Source organism: Triticum dicoccoides, chromosome 4B, assembly GCF_002162155.2.
Source record: "Triticum dicoccoides isolate Atlit2015 ecotype Zavitan chromosome 4B, WEW_v2.0, whole genome shotgun sequence".
NCBI lineage: Eukaryota > Viridiplantae > Streptophyta > Magnoliopsida > Poales > Poaceae > Triticum > Triticum dicoccoides.
In genome coordinates this window covers 305,575,899-305,592,680 of record NC_041387.1, presented here as the reverse complement: position 1 = coordinate 305,592,680, position 16,782 = coordinate 305,575,899, and positions in this window count along the sequence as shown.

Below are 16,782 nucleotides of genomic sequence, written 5' to 3'. Positions count from 1 at the left end.
TAAAAGCGTCCCATCATAAATGGCATTTCAACAAATTAGAAGCAGCACATGCTATAAATCATATGAAAGATGCAACTAATATCGCACTGCATATACTAAAGGTGTCTCGTCATATTGATTGATGTAGAATACAAAAAAACAATAGTTTTATGTAAGGACATGCTTAATAGACAGATGTCCTATGTACTAAGAATAGGAAGGCATGTCACATTAACAGGTATAATGTATAAACTAAGCCGAATAGCACATGCAATTTAACCAGATTGGAAGAATTACAATAGAGACACCATATGCAACATGCAACCACATATCACGCTGCCAAGTTAGAGGAAGCACCTGCGATGCTAGTGTAGGGTAAATGCGGTAATAAACTACAGAGCTACATTCACTATCTTCATCTAGCCTTGCTGTTTCTTGAGAATCATGTCGGGAGGCTGACGCTGCATTCTTTAAATGAGGATCTTTACTCACAGTAGTCCACTTGCCTGACTGCCTCATTATAAGTGATTGATGAGGGATACACAAGAACATTAGTTTGATGTAAGAACATGGTTAATACACAAATGTACTAGTATGTACCAAAACAGAAAGGCATGTCATATCCAAAGGTATAATGTGTAAGCTAAGAAGATGAAATTTAACCAAATTGGAAGCAATACAAGCTAGACATCCGGCTGGAGTGGTGAGCATGATCATCTAGGACCTGAGAGCCTAGTGGGAGGTGTGCTGCTTCGCTACCATCGTGGATTTTTAGTTGGCTTCCAGGTGATGCATGTCAGTGCTGGGCTTGTCAATGGCTCGGCCAGTGCCCTGACTAGCTATTTGTCTTCTGGTGCTCATGGGATGGTGGTTCATGTAAAAAATATCTTTCCTTATCTTAATAAAGACCGACTTCGGCCTTTCGAGTACAAGATAGAGACCATATGGAACATGCAACCACATATGACACCGCAAAGTTAAATTAAGCAACTGGGATGGTGGTTCATTGCGAGCGAGGTCATCAACTCTAGAGCTACGTTTATTGTCTCCATCTGCTGACACTGCACCCTTTATAATGGTGAAACGTGTATGGCCTATCCGCGTACTATGCTGGAGCGACTTCTCTCTTTTATTTTTTTGTTTCTCTCATGGCAGCAGAGTCTGAAATACCCTTGCATAAAAACACAATAGTGAGAGTAAGGGTGAAGTGTGTGCAGATTTAGTGCACTGTAAAAGTAGCAGATAGCAGGTGGCTGAAAAATAAATGACAGGAGACATATGATAGCTCTACAACATTGCATGGCAAACAAAATTAGATAAAACTCTGTATGAGTTTGTAATATATGTGCACAGGAAATGCAGGTACTCCTCTAGCACACCACCACATGTGGTCATATCAAGATAACAGTCGACTAAAAATAAATAGGTCAGTCGATTTTTTTATGAACCGTCCGATCTATGAGGAATGGATAGATGGCCTTCATCTACCTCCCGCCAGTCACTATTGATGATCTTTCTCGAACCACCAGCGACCACCGGCCCAGACCGCTGCCTCCACCGCCCCGCCCTCCCCTCGACCTCACACCACCGCCGTGCTTGGCAGCCCCCCAGGCCATCTCTTTAATCCCGGCCGACCTCCAGATTGGGCACCAGCAGCTCTAGGCCCTACACACCCCTAAGATAAACACCGAGGCGCTGCTTCCCCGGTGTAATAGGCGGACTAGCGCCTGTTGTCAGTGTCAAAAGCGGCGGATCTCGGGTAGGGGGTCCCGAACTTTGTGTCTAAGGCTAATGGTAATAGGAGGCGGGGGACAGGATGTTTACCTAGGTTCGGGCCTTCTCGATGGAGGTAATACCCTACTTCCTGCTTGATTGATCTTGATGATATGAGTATTACAAGAGTTGATCTACCACAAGATCGTAGAGGCTAAACCCAAGAAGCTAGCCTATGGTTGTGATTGTTGTTGTCCTACAGACTAAACCCTTTGGTTTATATAGACACCAAAGAGGGCTAGGGTTACACAGAGTCGGTTATAGAGAAAGGAATCTTCATATCTTAACCACAAAGCTTGCCTTCCACGCAAAGGAGAGTCCCATCCGAACACAGGACAAAGTCTTCTATCTTGTATCTTCATAGTCCAACAGTCCGACATACGCATATAGTCTGGCTGTCCGAGGACCCATTAATCCGGGACTCCCTCAGTAGCCCCTGAACTAGGCTTCAATGACGATGAGTCCGGCGTGCAGATTGTCTTCGGCATTGCAAGGCGGGTTCCTTCTCCGAATACTTCAAAGTAGATCTTGAACACAAGAATCGTGTCCGGCTCTGCAAAACAAATTCCACATACCACTATAGAGAGTATAATATCCCACGAGTCCAATCTGCTGACAACTCATAGCATGACATCACGCCACGGCCCAGTCATTATTTGAACCGTTTTTTATCATGCCCCACCATATTTTGAGGTGCGGTTACATTGGCATGTCTTGTCGAAGCAGAGATCGTGTCCCCTTATCACGGGATTCTCATCAATACGGGCATGGGTAACCCAACTGTGGCATCAACACGGCGCTTGGGAAATAAGCGAGTTTTAGGGCGAACGAGGAGGCACACAATTTTTACTGCCTTTATAAAGGGATAAGGATCCCCCTCTTTCACCCACGCCCTCTTCTTCGTCTGCTCATTCATCCTCGAGCTCCAACACCCAAGCACCCATCTCTTCCGTCCAAAAAGCACTCCAATCATGTCCGGATCCAGAGCTGGAGGCAAGTGGATGGCCTCCTCCATCAAGAAGGAGGACATCAAGAAGCTCCAGGAGGCCGGGTACTTGTCCGAAGACATCGCTCATTGGCTTCCGGCCAAGGGGAAGATCATCCCCACCCGGAGCCCCAAGAAAGGGTGGTATTTCTTTCCCACTTTGTCCGCGGGCTGGGGTTCCCCCTCCACACGTTCGTCCATGGACTGATGTTCTACTAGGGGCTGGACTTCCTCGACTTGGCCCCCAACTCCATCCTCAACATTTCGGCATTCATTGTCGTGCATGAGGCCTTCCTCCGCATCCCACCTCACTTCGGCCTATGGCTGAAGACCTTCAATGTGATGCCAAAGGTGGTGAGCGGCGAACAAGCGGAGTGCAGCGGTGCTATGGTGGGCAAAATGCCCAATGTCACATGGCCCGAAGGTTCCTTTGTTGAGACCGTGAAGGGGTGGCAATCGAGGTGGTTCGACATCACCGAGCCGCGCGGCGCCAACTGGGCGTCGACCCCCAAATTCAGATCCGGAGTCCCCATGCGGCTCACCTCCTGGCAAGAAAAGGGTTTAGCCTGGGGCTCAGCGAAAGAAGTGACCAAGCTCCAGACATGTGTCCAGAACATGATTGATAAGAAAATCAAGCTTGTCAACGTGGTCCAGGTCATGCTCTTCCACCGGATTCTTCCGTGCCAGACCCGGACTTGTAACCTATGGGAATTCGACCCAACCAAGCACCAGACGCTGCTGGAGCTCTTCGATACGACACACGAAGGCATCTGGAAGGTGCTTTTAAAGACCGGGGAGGTACCACCGCCCACGTCCGAAGATCGCAGGCTCAGAGTAAAACTCCAGGCTAATTCGGTAAGTTCTTTTATGTTTTGCAAGGCATATCTTTCACCGGCATATCTGCGGGAGGAACCTAAGGCTCTATGCCAATCTTTCAGGCCTGGGTAGCAATAGCGAAGGAGATTGAATGTCCGGCTCCGCTACCTGAAGACCCAAAAACACCTCTTCTGACGAAAATGCTTTTTCCGGCACCTTATGAAGTGCCAGAGAAGAAAGCCAAGAAGGCAGCCAAGGGGACCAGAGGGGGTCTCCACCGAAAGGGTATTTCGGATGTGACATCAGAAGACGCCGAGATGCACTCCTCCGCCGAAGGCGGCGAGGAGGAGGAGGAGGAGGAGAAGTACCATTCGCCTCCCACTGGGGAGAATAAGAAGAGGAAGGCCTCCACACATGGGGAGAGCGAGGCGCCCAAGAAGTGTAAAATCACCCTTCCGAACTACTCTGCCGCAGCTACCAACAGCAGCGAGGAGTGGCGGTCGAGGGTCAAGCCCCTGGCGAAATCATAAGTATCCGAACGCTGTAATATTTCCGGTTTTTTCACTTTATCATTTTTCAATGTGTTAGACCATGCATCTGCAGTCCGGCCTAATCCAACATCGAGCTCTCCTCCTCTTTGAAGGGGTCGTTGGATCCGTCAGCGATGAACAACGATTCCCTTCCAACGGCCACCTGCCCGAAGGATACCGGGCCAAGGGGAGTCCGTTCCGGTGATGCCAGAGGAAAGAAGTCCGGTTGTCGAGCACATGGGGGGCAAGACCCCTACAGATCCCGACGATGAGGGCCGAGTCCAGTTCGGCCCTAAGCCGGATATAGCTCCGGAGACCCAAGTGGCTCCAGATTCGGGCAGGCAGCCTCTCCCGAACAAGGGGGCAACCTGCCTCCGCCAGTGACCTCTGTCTATCCAGAGGCACCGAACGGATTGCAGGAAGCGCTACAAGCCACTTCCATTATGGAAGAACATCGTACTCTTATGAGTACGGTGATTGAGAAAGTCCAATCTGCCAAAAGCGGATTGATCAAAACCTGCATTAGCCTTCTATCAGGCTTTGAGGTAAGAAAAATAGTTGTAAAAGAATATCACCTTGTAGACAGTAGCCCTTGATGCTCTGTTCAGTGTTCGGAAAGAAGAACCAAACAGAGGATCAAGATATTTTTCGCAAGAGTCTAACATAATATGTCGGTGTGAATAAGCAGGCATCACTGCTAGCCGCTGCCGCTCAAACTACAGAGGTCTTCGGCTTGACGCGGAATCTGGAGCGGGCCAAGGAAGAACTCGGCCTCATGAAGAAGCAACTAGTGGACAGCCAAGGTATGCACTAACTGGTGCTTTATATTTGGGAGGGATGAAAAGTTCGTACTGACTGAAGTGCCATGCAGTTTATTAGGGGCCGCGACCGAAGTAGCGGCCCTCAAGAAGGTATTGGCCGAGGCCGAGGACAAAGCGGCTAAGGAGCGCGCCGCACGCGAGAAGCAGGAGGCCCGGGTCAGCGAGGTCCAGCAAGAGCTCCAGGATGCCGTCAAAAAGTATGAGTCCTTGGAGCGTGATTCGAAGTCTCGAGGGTCCGAACTTGCCAAGGCCCGCCAGAGCACGCAAGATGCCCGAGCCGAAGCCCAGAGCACCCTCCGGGAAATCCAGGTGGCCCAGGATGTCGCGGCAGGTAAGGCTTTTATAATGCAAAAGCAAGTGTGTGAGGGAAGCGTTCCTTTTACTTACTCGAATTTTGATTTTTCCAGATGCGTTTGTAGATCTGCCACGCAGCATATCAGATGCTGTAGAGTTCTTTCGCACCGAAGGAGGGAACTCGACGGACAAGCTGTTCTGGTCTCAATAGCTTGGATCAGGACATCCGTCGCCCCTCAGCGACCAGCTAAAGCAGTTGGTCGAGCTACACAAGGCGGCCGAACTGGCCTTGAAGGACCTAATAGTCCGGCTATGGCCTGCTGAGCCCGTTCCTAGTAGCTACTTCGGACTCGTGAAGCGGCTGGTCGCTGCCTACCCTCGTCTTGATGCTATCAAGCGGTCGGTCTACATTGAAGGTGCACGGATGGCTTTTGCCCCTGCCAAGACGCACTGGCCGAATATGGATGCCACAAATTTGATGACCAAGGGTCCGCCCGAGGGAAAGGAGCATCGCAAGACCGAGATGTACTATGACAGTGTCATGATGAGATCCCGCCTTGTGGCGGAGCAATGTTCTAAGGATATCATTTTCCCTTGAAAGCATTATTTTATCCTGTCCTGTAATACCGAACAAGGTCTTTGTGTAATACAATGCTTGTTATTTAAAATTTTACCTCCTATGCGGCCATTTATAAAATCTGAGAGTTGGCCATTCGTCGGATTTTGCCCCCATGTAGCTAGTACGGGGGTGTTCGGGATAAATCTAAACACTCTTTATCCAAATGTTTGGTCCTTTAAGGAGTTGTTTAGCACAACGGATAAGGCAATCAGACTATACGGCTTTACCACCATCACTTAGCCATAGGAGTTCTATAATTTTAAATTTTGGCATAGCCCCTGGTATTCAGAAGGCCGAAGTTGGGGTGCTATACATGACTAATAGGACGAAAACCAATTCCTCGCATAAAGTGGAAAAATATCTAGCGATTTGAAAACCTCTCAAACAGCTGACGAGCTCTCGCTGCATCATGACAGTTAGTTTTCGGCTTTCTCTAGTAAGGCGCTCATCTGGAACAACCGGGACACAATCAGAGTAGTTCTTCCTTTGATACCCTAGCCGATATAGCGGAACGTAGGGTAGCAAGCACAGGAGCCGGGCAACCCAACTACTGACCAAAATCATGATTCGGAGCCGATGCATATAAAGCTATAAGTTCGGGGTGCCAAACTATACTGTAAAAGTGTTTGGACTTTCTTGTCGTGTTATGGGGTACAATGAAGCCCCTAGTGAATTAAGGTGTACTAGAATGTACGGGTGCAATTGAAAATAAATGGACAAGGAAAAATTTAAGTAATGGGAAAACGCTGCAGATTACTTTTCATTGTAAGTTGATTGATACGTCAAGGCATATCTGTACAAAGTGGTGCAATAAGAAAATAAGGCTATTTAACATGCCACGACCAAGAGCGAGCTGCGTGCGGGTATGTAAAACAGGTATGACGATCGTTAGCAAAGACCACCTGGGTATTCCCTTGTACGTCCGAGCCCCTAGCTTTCTTGGCGTATCCGTCCCACTACGGGTCCGGTGAGCAGGTTTATCAGAAAAGGCCTTAGAAGGCAAAAAAAACCCTGAAAGAAAGAAAAAAGTGAAGGTATGCGGATCAGGGGCGGTTGAGCCGCGTTGTGGGCCACAGTCTAGCTGTGCCTCCGTCCATGCCCATGGTATTTTAAGTGCGTAGTTGTGTACGCGCGGCACGAATTTTGCCACTTTATTGGGGCTAGGACGAAGGCCGTATTGCTAGCTGAGCTCTGGACGAGCCGGATGGTCCTATTGCAGATTAGCGCGGACCCGCTTAACGGTGTCCGGGCGCTTTATTCCTGAATTGAGGTTTTGCCTAAGGAGGCTATTCTATACTTCTGCTGCAAGGGCCGCGGTGTGCTCCTCAGTACGGAGGGAGCACTCCGTATTTCCATTGACTGTTATAACACCGCGAGGTCTGGACATCTTGAGCTTAAGGTAGGCGTAATGCGGCACCGCATTGGAACGGGAAAATGTGGTTCGTCCAAGTAGTGCGTGATAACCACTGCGGAAGGAGACGATATCGAAGAGTAGCTCTTCGCTTCGGAAGTTATCCGGGGATCCGGAGACCACTTCCAGTGTGATTGAGCCCGTGCAGCGGCCTCTACAACTGGTATGACACCTTTAAAGGTGGTTTTGGTGGGTTTGATCCTTGAGGGATCAATACCCATTTTGTGCACTGTATCCTGACAAAGTAGGATTAGGCTGCTACCACCATCCATGAGGACACGTGTGAGGTGGAATCAGTCAATGATAGGGTCAAGCACCCGTGCGGCTAAATCGCCGTGACGGATACTGGTCGGATGGTCCCTTCCATCGAAGGTGATCGAACAGGAGGACCACGGGTTGTATTTTGGGGCGACTGGCTCCATCCCGTAGATGTCCCTTAGTGCGTGCTTTCGCTCCCTTTTGGGGATATGGGTAGCATATATTATATTTACCGTTTTCACTTCGATGGAAACTTCTTCTGCCCCCTGTGTTCGGGGGCCGGGGTTCCTCGTCGTCGTCACTTGGCGATCCCTTTTCCTTGTTTTCAGCATTTAACTTGCCGGCCTGTTTAAAGACCCAACATTCTCTGTTGGTGTGATTGGCTGGTTTATCGGGGGTGCCGTGAATTTGACATGGACGACCGAGTATGCGGTCCAGACTGGACGGGCCCGGATTGTTTCGTTTGAATGGCTTTTTCCGCTGATAGGACTTGGAGCCACTGAACCGAACATTGATGGTCCTGTCTTCAGCGTTATCGCCATTGTTTCGACGCTTGTGTCTATTGCGTCAGGGCTTGCCGTTGCTATCTCTGGTTTCAGCAGTGCCAGGTTTACTTGAGGTGTTGTTGCTATGAGCTAGCCAGCTATCCTCGCCCACACAAAAGGGAGTCATGAGCATCGTGAGGGCTGCCATGGACTTCGTCTTCTCTTAGCCGAGGTGTCGGGTGAGCCACTCATCGCGGATGTTTTTCGTAAAGGACGCTAGGGCTTCGGCAGCTGGACAGTCGACGATTTGGTTCTCTTTAGTTAAGAACCGACTCCAGAATTTCTTGGCTGACTCTCTGAGCTATTGGATTATATGACTTAAGTCATCATCATCCAAAGGTCGGACATAAGTGCCCTGGAAGTTGTCCAGGAATGCGTCTTCCAGGTTCTCCCAATTGCCAATAGAGTTTTTTGGCAGACTGTTCAACCAATGCCTAGCTGGTCCCTTGAGTTTTAGTGGGAGATACTTGATGGCATGGAGGTTGTCACCGCGGGCCATATGTATATGGAGAAGGAAGTACACAATCCATACCGCGGGATCTGTTGTTCCATCGTATGATTCAATGTTTACGGGTTCAAACCCATTTGGGAATTCATGTTCCATTACTTCATCAGTGAAGCAGAGGGGGTGCGCGGCACCTCTGTGTCGGGCTATGTCCAGACGTAGCTCGGATGGAGCCGGTCTGTGGTATTCGGCCCGGACAGGTTTGTGCTTGTTATATCCAGCTTGGCGGCCGTCGTTGCACATTGGGGCATACCCCCGCAAACCGTAGATCGATCTGGTTTGTCCTGCTCTCTTTTCCAAATCGTACCGCATGTCATGTGTGTATCCTCGAGCTGTTGTGCTTGTATTTGTTCGGCGAGGTAGTGCCGGCCGGTGCTCGTGCTGAATTGTTGTTTTATCTCGGCCATGTGGTGGTCTGTCATACGCTGGTAGCGCTGGCTCCAATGCCTCGTCATCGAATTGAGGTAGCAACTTGCGCTTTGGCTAAATTTTGGTTGGGTGCTCGAGTCCGTATTCCTCGGCTGCCAGGACCTCAGTCCATCTATTTATGAGCAGATCTTGATCAGCTTGAAGCTGGTGCTTCTTCTTCTTCAGGCTTCTTGCCGTGGCTATAAGGCGGCGCTTAAAGCGCTCCTGCTCGACGGGATCCTCTGGCACGATAAATTCTTCGTCACTGAGGGTCACCTCCTCTTTGGAGAGAGGCATGTAGTTGCTGTCCTCTGAGTCTTCGTTCATGGCCTGTTCGTCGGGGCTGGCTCACCCATGTTCCCGTTCAGCCTATTCAAAACTTGGCTTGGTGGGGTCTTCGTTGTCTTCGGCATCGTTCGGAGTGCTATTCTCTCTTGTGCTAGTATCGCTATTTTTACCATGGTGTGTTTTAGAGCGGCGGCGCTTACGTCGGCACTTAGACTGCTTCTCAGGAAGTCTATCATCAACTGGATCTTTTGTGTCATCACCGTCGTCTTCTTTGGGTGTATGCACCATGTATATATCGTATGAGGAGGTGGCTGTCCAGCGCCCTGTGGGCGGTGGTTCCTGTTCTTCTCCGGCATCGTCGTCCATACCATCGATGTCTTCAGAGTTGAAATCGAGCATGTCGGTTAAATCATCAACCGTGGCTATCAAGTGGGTGGTAGGTGGGTAACGAAATTCTTCATCGTCCGCTTCCCACTCGAGCCGGGCATAGTTCGGCCAAGAATCTCCTGATAAGGAGAGAGAGACTTTAATGAGTTTAACACGTCGCCTAGGGGTGAGTGTTGGAAGATGTCCGCGGAGCTGAATTCTAAGATCGGCGCCCAGTCAGATTCGATGTGTGCGGACTCACGCGGTTCGGAGCCTGCAGCCGGAGACGAATCTGAGGTTCCGATGACACAAGCCTCATTGGAGGTCAGGTCGGTTTCCGGCTCTAGTGCTGCTGAGTCCACGACTTCCGGGGCGAGGTCGAGCCTCCTTCCCTTAGATGGCGTACTATGCTATGGATCTTGGGCCAGTGCGGTTACAGGGGCGATCTCCTGCGCACAGTCTGATGACAGATTTAGGTCATGTTCATCATGGCGGCAGGGCGTGGCTGTCATGGGCTCGAATCTGTCAAAGATCAAGTCTCCGTGGATGTCGGTGGTGTAGTTCAAGTTTCCAAACCTGACCTGATGGCCAGGGGCGTAGCTGTCGATCTGCTCTAGATGGCCAAGCAAGTTGGCCCACAGTGCGAAGCCGCCGAATAAGAAGATCTGTCCAGGGAGAAAAGTCTCCCCCTGGAGTGCGTTGTTGATGATTGAAGGAGCCATCAGACCATATGGTGACGAGACAGTGGAACTCTCAATGAAAGCACCAATATCAGTGTCAAAAGCGACGGATCTCAGGTAGGGGGTCCGGAACTGTGCGTCTAAGGCTAATGGTAATAGGAGGCGGGGGACACAATGTTTACCTAGGTTCGGGCCCTCTCGATGGAGGTAATACCCTACTTCCTGCTTGATTGATCTTGATGATATGAGTATTACAAGAGTTGATCTACCACGAGATCGTAGAGGCTAAGCCCTAGAAGCTAGCCTATGGTTGTGATTGTTGTTGTCCTACGGACTAAACCCTTCGGTTTATATAGACACCGGAGGGGGCTAGGGTTACACAGAGTCGGTTATAGAGAAAGGAATCTTCATATCTTAACCACCAAGCTTGCCTTCCACGCAAAGGAGAGTCCCATCCGAACACTGGACGAAGTCTTCTATCTTGTATCTTCATAGTCCAACAGTCCAGCATACTCATATAGTTCGGCTGTCTGAGGACCCCTTAATCTGGGATTCCCTCACCTGTTACACCGGGGAATGCTTCCGTCAATTCGGAATCAACTGACTAGGAATTCAAATCCAGGGGGGCGACGGACCTCTAGCTAAGGTGAAATAGTATATGAGGAGAAAAACCTTGTGCATCGCGAGTTACTAGGAACATCTAGTATTAAGAAGAAGCGGTTAACTAATGTCTTCTATGGGATGAATACTGTGCAAGCAGACACGTAAGATTTGCGTGAATAAGGGAAGAGGAGTACCATTTCCGTTCGCCAGTTTGGTCTCCTCCATATGTCGCAGCGATCTTCTTCTTTTTCCCGGGGGAACCGATGTTTTGGAGGATAGTGGAGCCTTGGACGAACCCATGGCCAAATTGTTGACTGTCTTGTCATGGCCGTATGTCGGCGAACGGCCTCACCTCGACCCACCGGACCTCACGCGGTGACACACCCTCTGCCACCAGGTCTCGTTATCTTCTCACGCCCACACATACCAACACAAACACCACACACAAAAAAAATCTCCTAGTGCCTATATCCCCTCCCCCTTGCGTATACACACTCAAGCGAATCTCTCGCCGTGACATCATATTCGTCTCTCTCTCTCTCTAGACCACTCTCATTTCTCGTGCTATCTCCCCCCCCCCCGCCGGCCCCTCTATCCATGCCTCTCTTGAATACATAATACACACACATACCTCTCTAGGCCATGCCAAATACATCAACTACACATTCACACAAGTTACATCACGTACCCCATTGATATAAAAAGCCCTCTCTTCACGTTTATTTCACATACAACATTCCTTTTGAATAAAGTGTGGCCAAAAAATTATTTTAGAATTTCTACATATATACAACATTACAAAGTTATATGGAGGAGTATGAACGTTAATTTGCATTGCATGGTGGCCACAATGATATTTATTCCGCACTGTGAATTTGTATATTTTTATACTATATATAAAGTTAGTCATAATAAAGAGAAACGAAGAGCATCTCTCTCTCCATCGTATACGCCCCATCTACGCCCCTTTCACGTACGCACACAAATTATCTCCAGGTCCTCTAAAAGTAATCCCCCAGCACATTCACGCATGTTTACACATGCACACATGTTACATCACATACCCCATTGATCTAAAAAGCCCTCTCTTCACGTTTATTTCGCATACAACATTCCTTTTGAATAAAGTGTGGCCAAAAAATTATTTTAGAACTTCTACATATATACAACATTACAAAGTTATATGGAGGAGTATGAACGTTAATTTGCATTGCATGGTGGCCACAATGATTTTATTCCGCACTGTGAATTTGTATATTTTTATACTATATATAAAGTTAGTCATAATAAAGAGAAATGAAGAGCATCTCTCTCTATCACATACCCCCCATCTACGCCCCTTTCACTTACGCACACAAATTATCTCCAGGTCCTCTAAAAGTAAGACTCCAACACATTCACGCATGTTTCATCTTTCTCTCGCGATATATACAGTGACGATCATTGTATTTGAAGTGAAAGCACGAAACACACATTGGACTTTAGAATCCACTTATTACGGTCACCATTTACGTTTTGTGGTTATTATACAGTCACGGGCTCACCGTACAACTCTCAAGACACGACTAGTTGACTAGTTAAACGCTCCACGTGGCACCTCTAGTGTTGCATCATATTAGCTCACTACCATTGGGCCCACCTATCGTCCTTTATCTACTCTACATCTACACTCTTATAAAAACAAAGTTTGTGATGATGGTGTGCCTGCCATCCTGCAATATAGGCCGTCCGATTTATATCTGACGGATAGGAAGGAAACTATGGCAATTTTGCAAAAAGGTACCCACACACCTCTCCACATTTGCAAATAAGGCCTTCCCTCGTTCATCCCTTTCTCTCACAAGATAAACTAGTCATACAAATGCATCTGGATGTTACGTGCGACGCACATGCATCTTGCTAATAAGAATGAAAACAAACGACAAAAAAAATATTGGACGGTGGTTCGAAGTCATGACCATGGGCAAGCGGACAAGGTGGCCTTGTATATGTTGAGCCATCTGTTTTAACACACACGAGATGGTGTGGTGATTATACAAAGGAGCCATCAATTTCCTTGATCTGTTGATCATTCCATATGTTCCCAGAGACCCTCCCATCCTTTTCAAACTTGGATATGCAAAAATATTGCTAAGTCCCATGCAATATTTTTGAATTGTGATTTATTCCTTTTCTTGCCTTTCTAAGGAATAAAATCCAAAAGCATAGCTAGCCATCTCCTAAATTCATGTGACTTGGTGGAGTTGATAATTATGCCTAACCCAAGCTCTTGTAATTATATTGGCCATAATTAAATAAGTAAAATTGCCTTTTCCTATTTAATACCAATATTGCATTTCTGCCATTTTCTAAAGGAACTACTATTTTTATAGCAGAGAAAATACCCACATAAATTTTGGAACTTTTCCTTGCTATATAATCACTAGTTCCATATTTATCGCATGTTCCACACATCAAAAATTGGGCACATGATCCAATGCAAGTTTCCGCCTTCTCTGAAATTTTGCAAAGGAAGTGCTTTATTCCTAATTCCATTTGATCTGCAATTTGGCAGGGTGATTAATACTGATAAATAACCCATGGATGCCAAAGATGAGCTCAATCCAATCATCATAGCTCCATGTGCAATTTTTCAAAGTTTCTGACTAGATTGTCACTTTGTGAAGGAAGTACCTTCATAGAGATTCCAAATAGGATGAAACTTTTCCATCCTCTCAAGTATCCCAAATAATTAGCCGCCACCCAAATTCAGGTCATTTCATTGAGCTATGTGAGCATAGGAGCAATTCTTTTTTTCTATCCGAATTTTCGGTTTGTGAAGCAAGTGTATTTTATCTTGGTCCATTATGGCTGAAAATAATTCCAAGCATTCTGCTACCCATACAACCCACCTACCGAAGAGTTTGGCTCATTTCATGTAGCCAATAGTTTCCTAGAAGTTTCCCAAATTTCTGGTCAAAACTAATGCTTGTGAAGCAAGTACCAATTTGGCAAGTCCATTTGATGTGATATTTTTACAGCATATACCTATGAGCAAATCATTCGGATTTGCCAAGTTATAGCTCAATCCAACACTCCTAGTGAGTGCTTGTTCATCATTTGATTTCTGGACATATTTTAGCAGTTGTTAAGAAACTATGCTAAATATTTGCCCTAATGACCTCAAAACCCCCAGGACCGTAGTCCTTGCTACCCTAAGCCTCCTAGACATCAAATTTCCTTTCACCCTCTCTGGTTTTGCCACTAGGATGTTGCCAAGTTTGCAACAGTTGCTTGTGGAGCTTAGTTTACTCAGCTCCATTTGTCTCTGCCCGTTTCTTTACCGTGGTTATACTCCACTCTGGAAGGACTACACGGTAGACATGAACTGGCATCAGTAAAACCACCAGAGCGGGCCTTGTCCATGGTGACCACGAGGGCAGCCAGCCAAAACGGTGGTCTAGCCACTGTTGGCCTCAGCATCGTTGCTCCAGCTAGATTTGGCTCATCCACGCATGTCTAGTAGCTCCGCATCGTCGTCGCCATTCGCCTGGACCCCGCTCCCCCTCCGTTTTCTTCCCCGACGAGTCGTGCCAAATTCGAGGAGTGAGCGCCCATGTGCACCGTCGCCTTCCTCCTTTGTCTTCTTCCTCCCTGAGCCTCCTTGGCGTTGCGTTGCTCCGTGAGCCTCTGCTGCTCGCCTGCATCCTCCTCGTCACCTTCCCGCCGCTGCCCGTGAGCCTTGGCTGCGCCTGCCCACGCTGCACCGTCGACGACGAGCGAACACGTCACCCGCCGCGTGCCACCTCCTCCCCTCCTCATCGAGCCCTTCCCGCGGCTATATAAGCAAGCCCCGAGCTCCCTCGTAGTACCCAACCAACCGCAGCTCTCCCCCTCGCCTCCAAGCTCGCCATCCCCTCCAATGGCCGAAGGCCGCCGCTCAAATCCCCCTCGACCAGTCCATGCTTGAAGTCCTCCCCCTCCCTTTCTTCATTGTGCACGGCATCCCTAGGAGCTCACGAAGCCGCTGCCATCGTCCGTTCTGTCGGGAACCTCCGCTGGCGCCACCTCTCCCATGTCGAGCTCCGGCCGGGTCTCCCAAGCCGCGACACCGGCGCTGCAGGTCGCCCCGAGCCACCTTGCTGGTACCTACAGGCGCGACATGGAGTGGCGGAGCTCCCGCGCGCATCGCCCGACCCTCCCGTGCCTCTAGTCACCGGCTCCGATGAGAGCCCCGGCGCTCCTCTGCCTCGGCGTCACGATGGAGAAGATGGAGACGGACAGGCTGGAGCGTTGACCTGGCCAGGCGGGCCAGGCGGGCCCCACGCTTCGCCCCGCGGCCCCACCTGTTAGCGACCCTGGCACTCGGCCCCACCTCTGCCACTTTGACTGGTCCAACGCCAGGTCATATAAGTGACGGCACCCGCCACGAAGCCGCTTTCCCTAATCAAAAGCGTATTTTGTGAACGTTCACTGCTTTAGTTGCTTTTCTGCCTAAAAAGTGAATGGCCACAACTTTGCGCTCGTAACTCCGATTGAGGTGATTCCAACGCTCATGTTCTCTGTTCGTCAAGATATTTCCATTCGTACCATTTTCATAATATTTTCACACAGTGAAAATGACCATTTTTCCCTTGTCCATAAACAGCCCCCTCCGAGAGAGAACTGTTTCCGGTAATTTTTTCCGCGGTCGTTTCTCATTTCTTGCTGGAGTATTTGTCGACCCCCAGGCAAGCCAACCTCTTATCATGAGCCCCGAACTTGTATGTTGACTTTGCTTGCACCTTGTGTGTGTGTAGTTGCAGTTGTTTCATATCGTTTTCGTCTGCAGTTATTCTGTTATGCTTACTATGCATGCTTGTGTTTTCATGTTATCTTTTGCCATGCTAGTTAGAAAGTTGTTATTGATAATGCCATGTCACTACTGTATTTTATTTTCATGTTATCGTTATAAAATGATATGATGATTGTAATACACCATTGATATGCTAGAACTTGGTATTGTCATGTGCTTTATGCTATAGTTGTCCACTGGAGAAGCGTGGTATTTTATTAAAGCATTTGTATGGTTCATGCTAGTTGTTGCATTCATGTTAATAATACTTGCATGAGGATTGATGATGGAGAATATAATAATATGACTTAATAAGAAAACTCCTCCGTCATCGATGGGATCGAGTCATAGTGCCACCAAATCGAACTTTTTGAGTGCAGCCACATTTGCCGATATGGGACGGCCTTAATGCGATCTATTGTCGTACCTCTGGTCGGTGCCTCCAACTAGGGAAGGGTATGGGCGCGCGCTACCCTGATCAGGTAGGTGGACATAAGCCTTGTGTGCCCGTTGTTGAGTTTATGGTACCGGGTCCCCGTGTGGGATCGTTTATGTTTTGGCCACGATGGTGGTCGTTGTGTCTTTGGTTGACACGGGGCCACCCAGGACTAGCCCAGTAGGGAGTGAGTCGGTGTGGCCGGGAGAGTGTCATGACAGTAGGTTGGTTTCATCGGAATGCCGTTGGTCCACCCGAATGGGATAACGAGGCCATGGGTTCCGTGGTGTGGGTACAGTGCGCTACCTCTGCGGAGTGATTATAAAGTCTATCGATAGCAACACAGTTCGTAGTAGGTCACACTATTGGGTCTTGGTCGACGTGGAGGATAAACCTGAAATAATTAAGTTGATTAATGTGGTAACAAGAATGTGGTGACTTGGACTATGAGATAGTCATGAGAAGTCACGGTGATGTTTTGATATGATCACGAGACGAGGTCTTGGTGAGTGTTGGAGACCAAGTGTTGGTCCTGGTTGTGATCGCCGGAAGGATCACTGTTTAAGACCAAGTGTTGGTAAGAGGGTCCGAGGGACTCGTGCACAAGTTTGGTTGCATTGCATGAGTAGTAAGTTTTTATTTGCATTTAAAG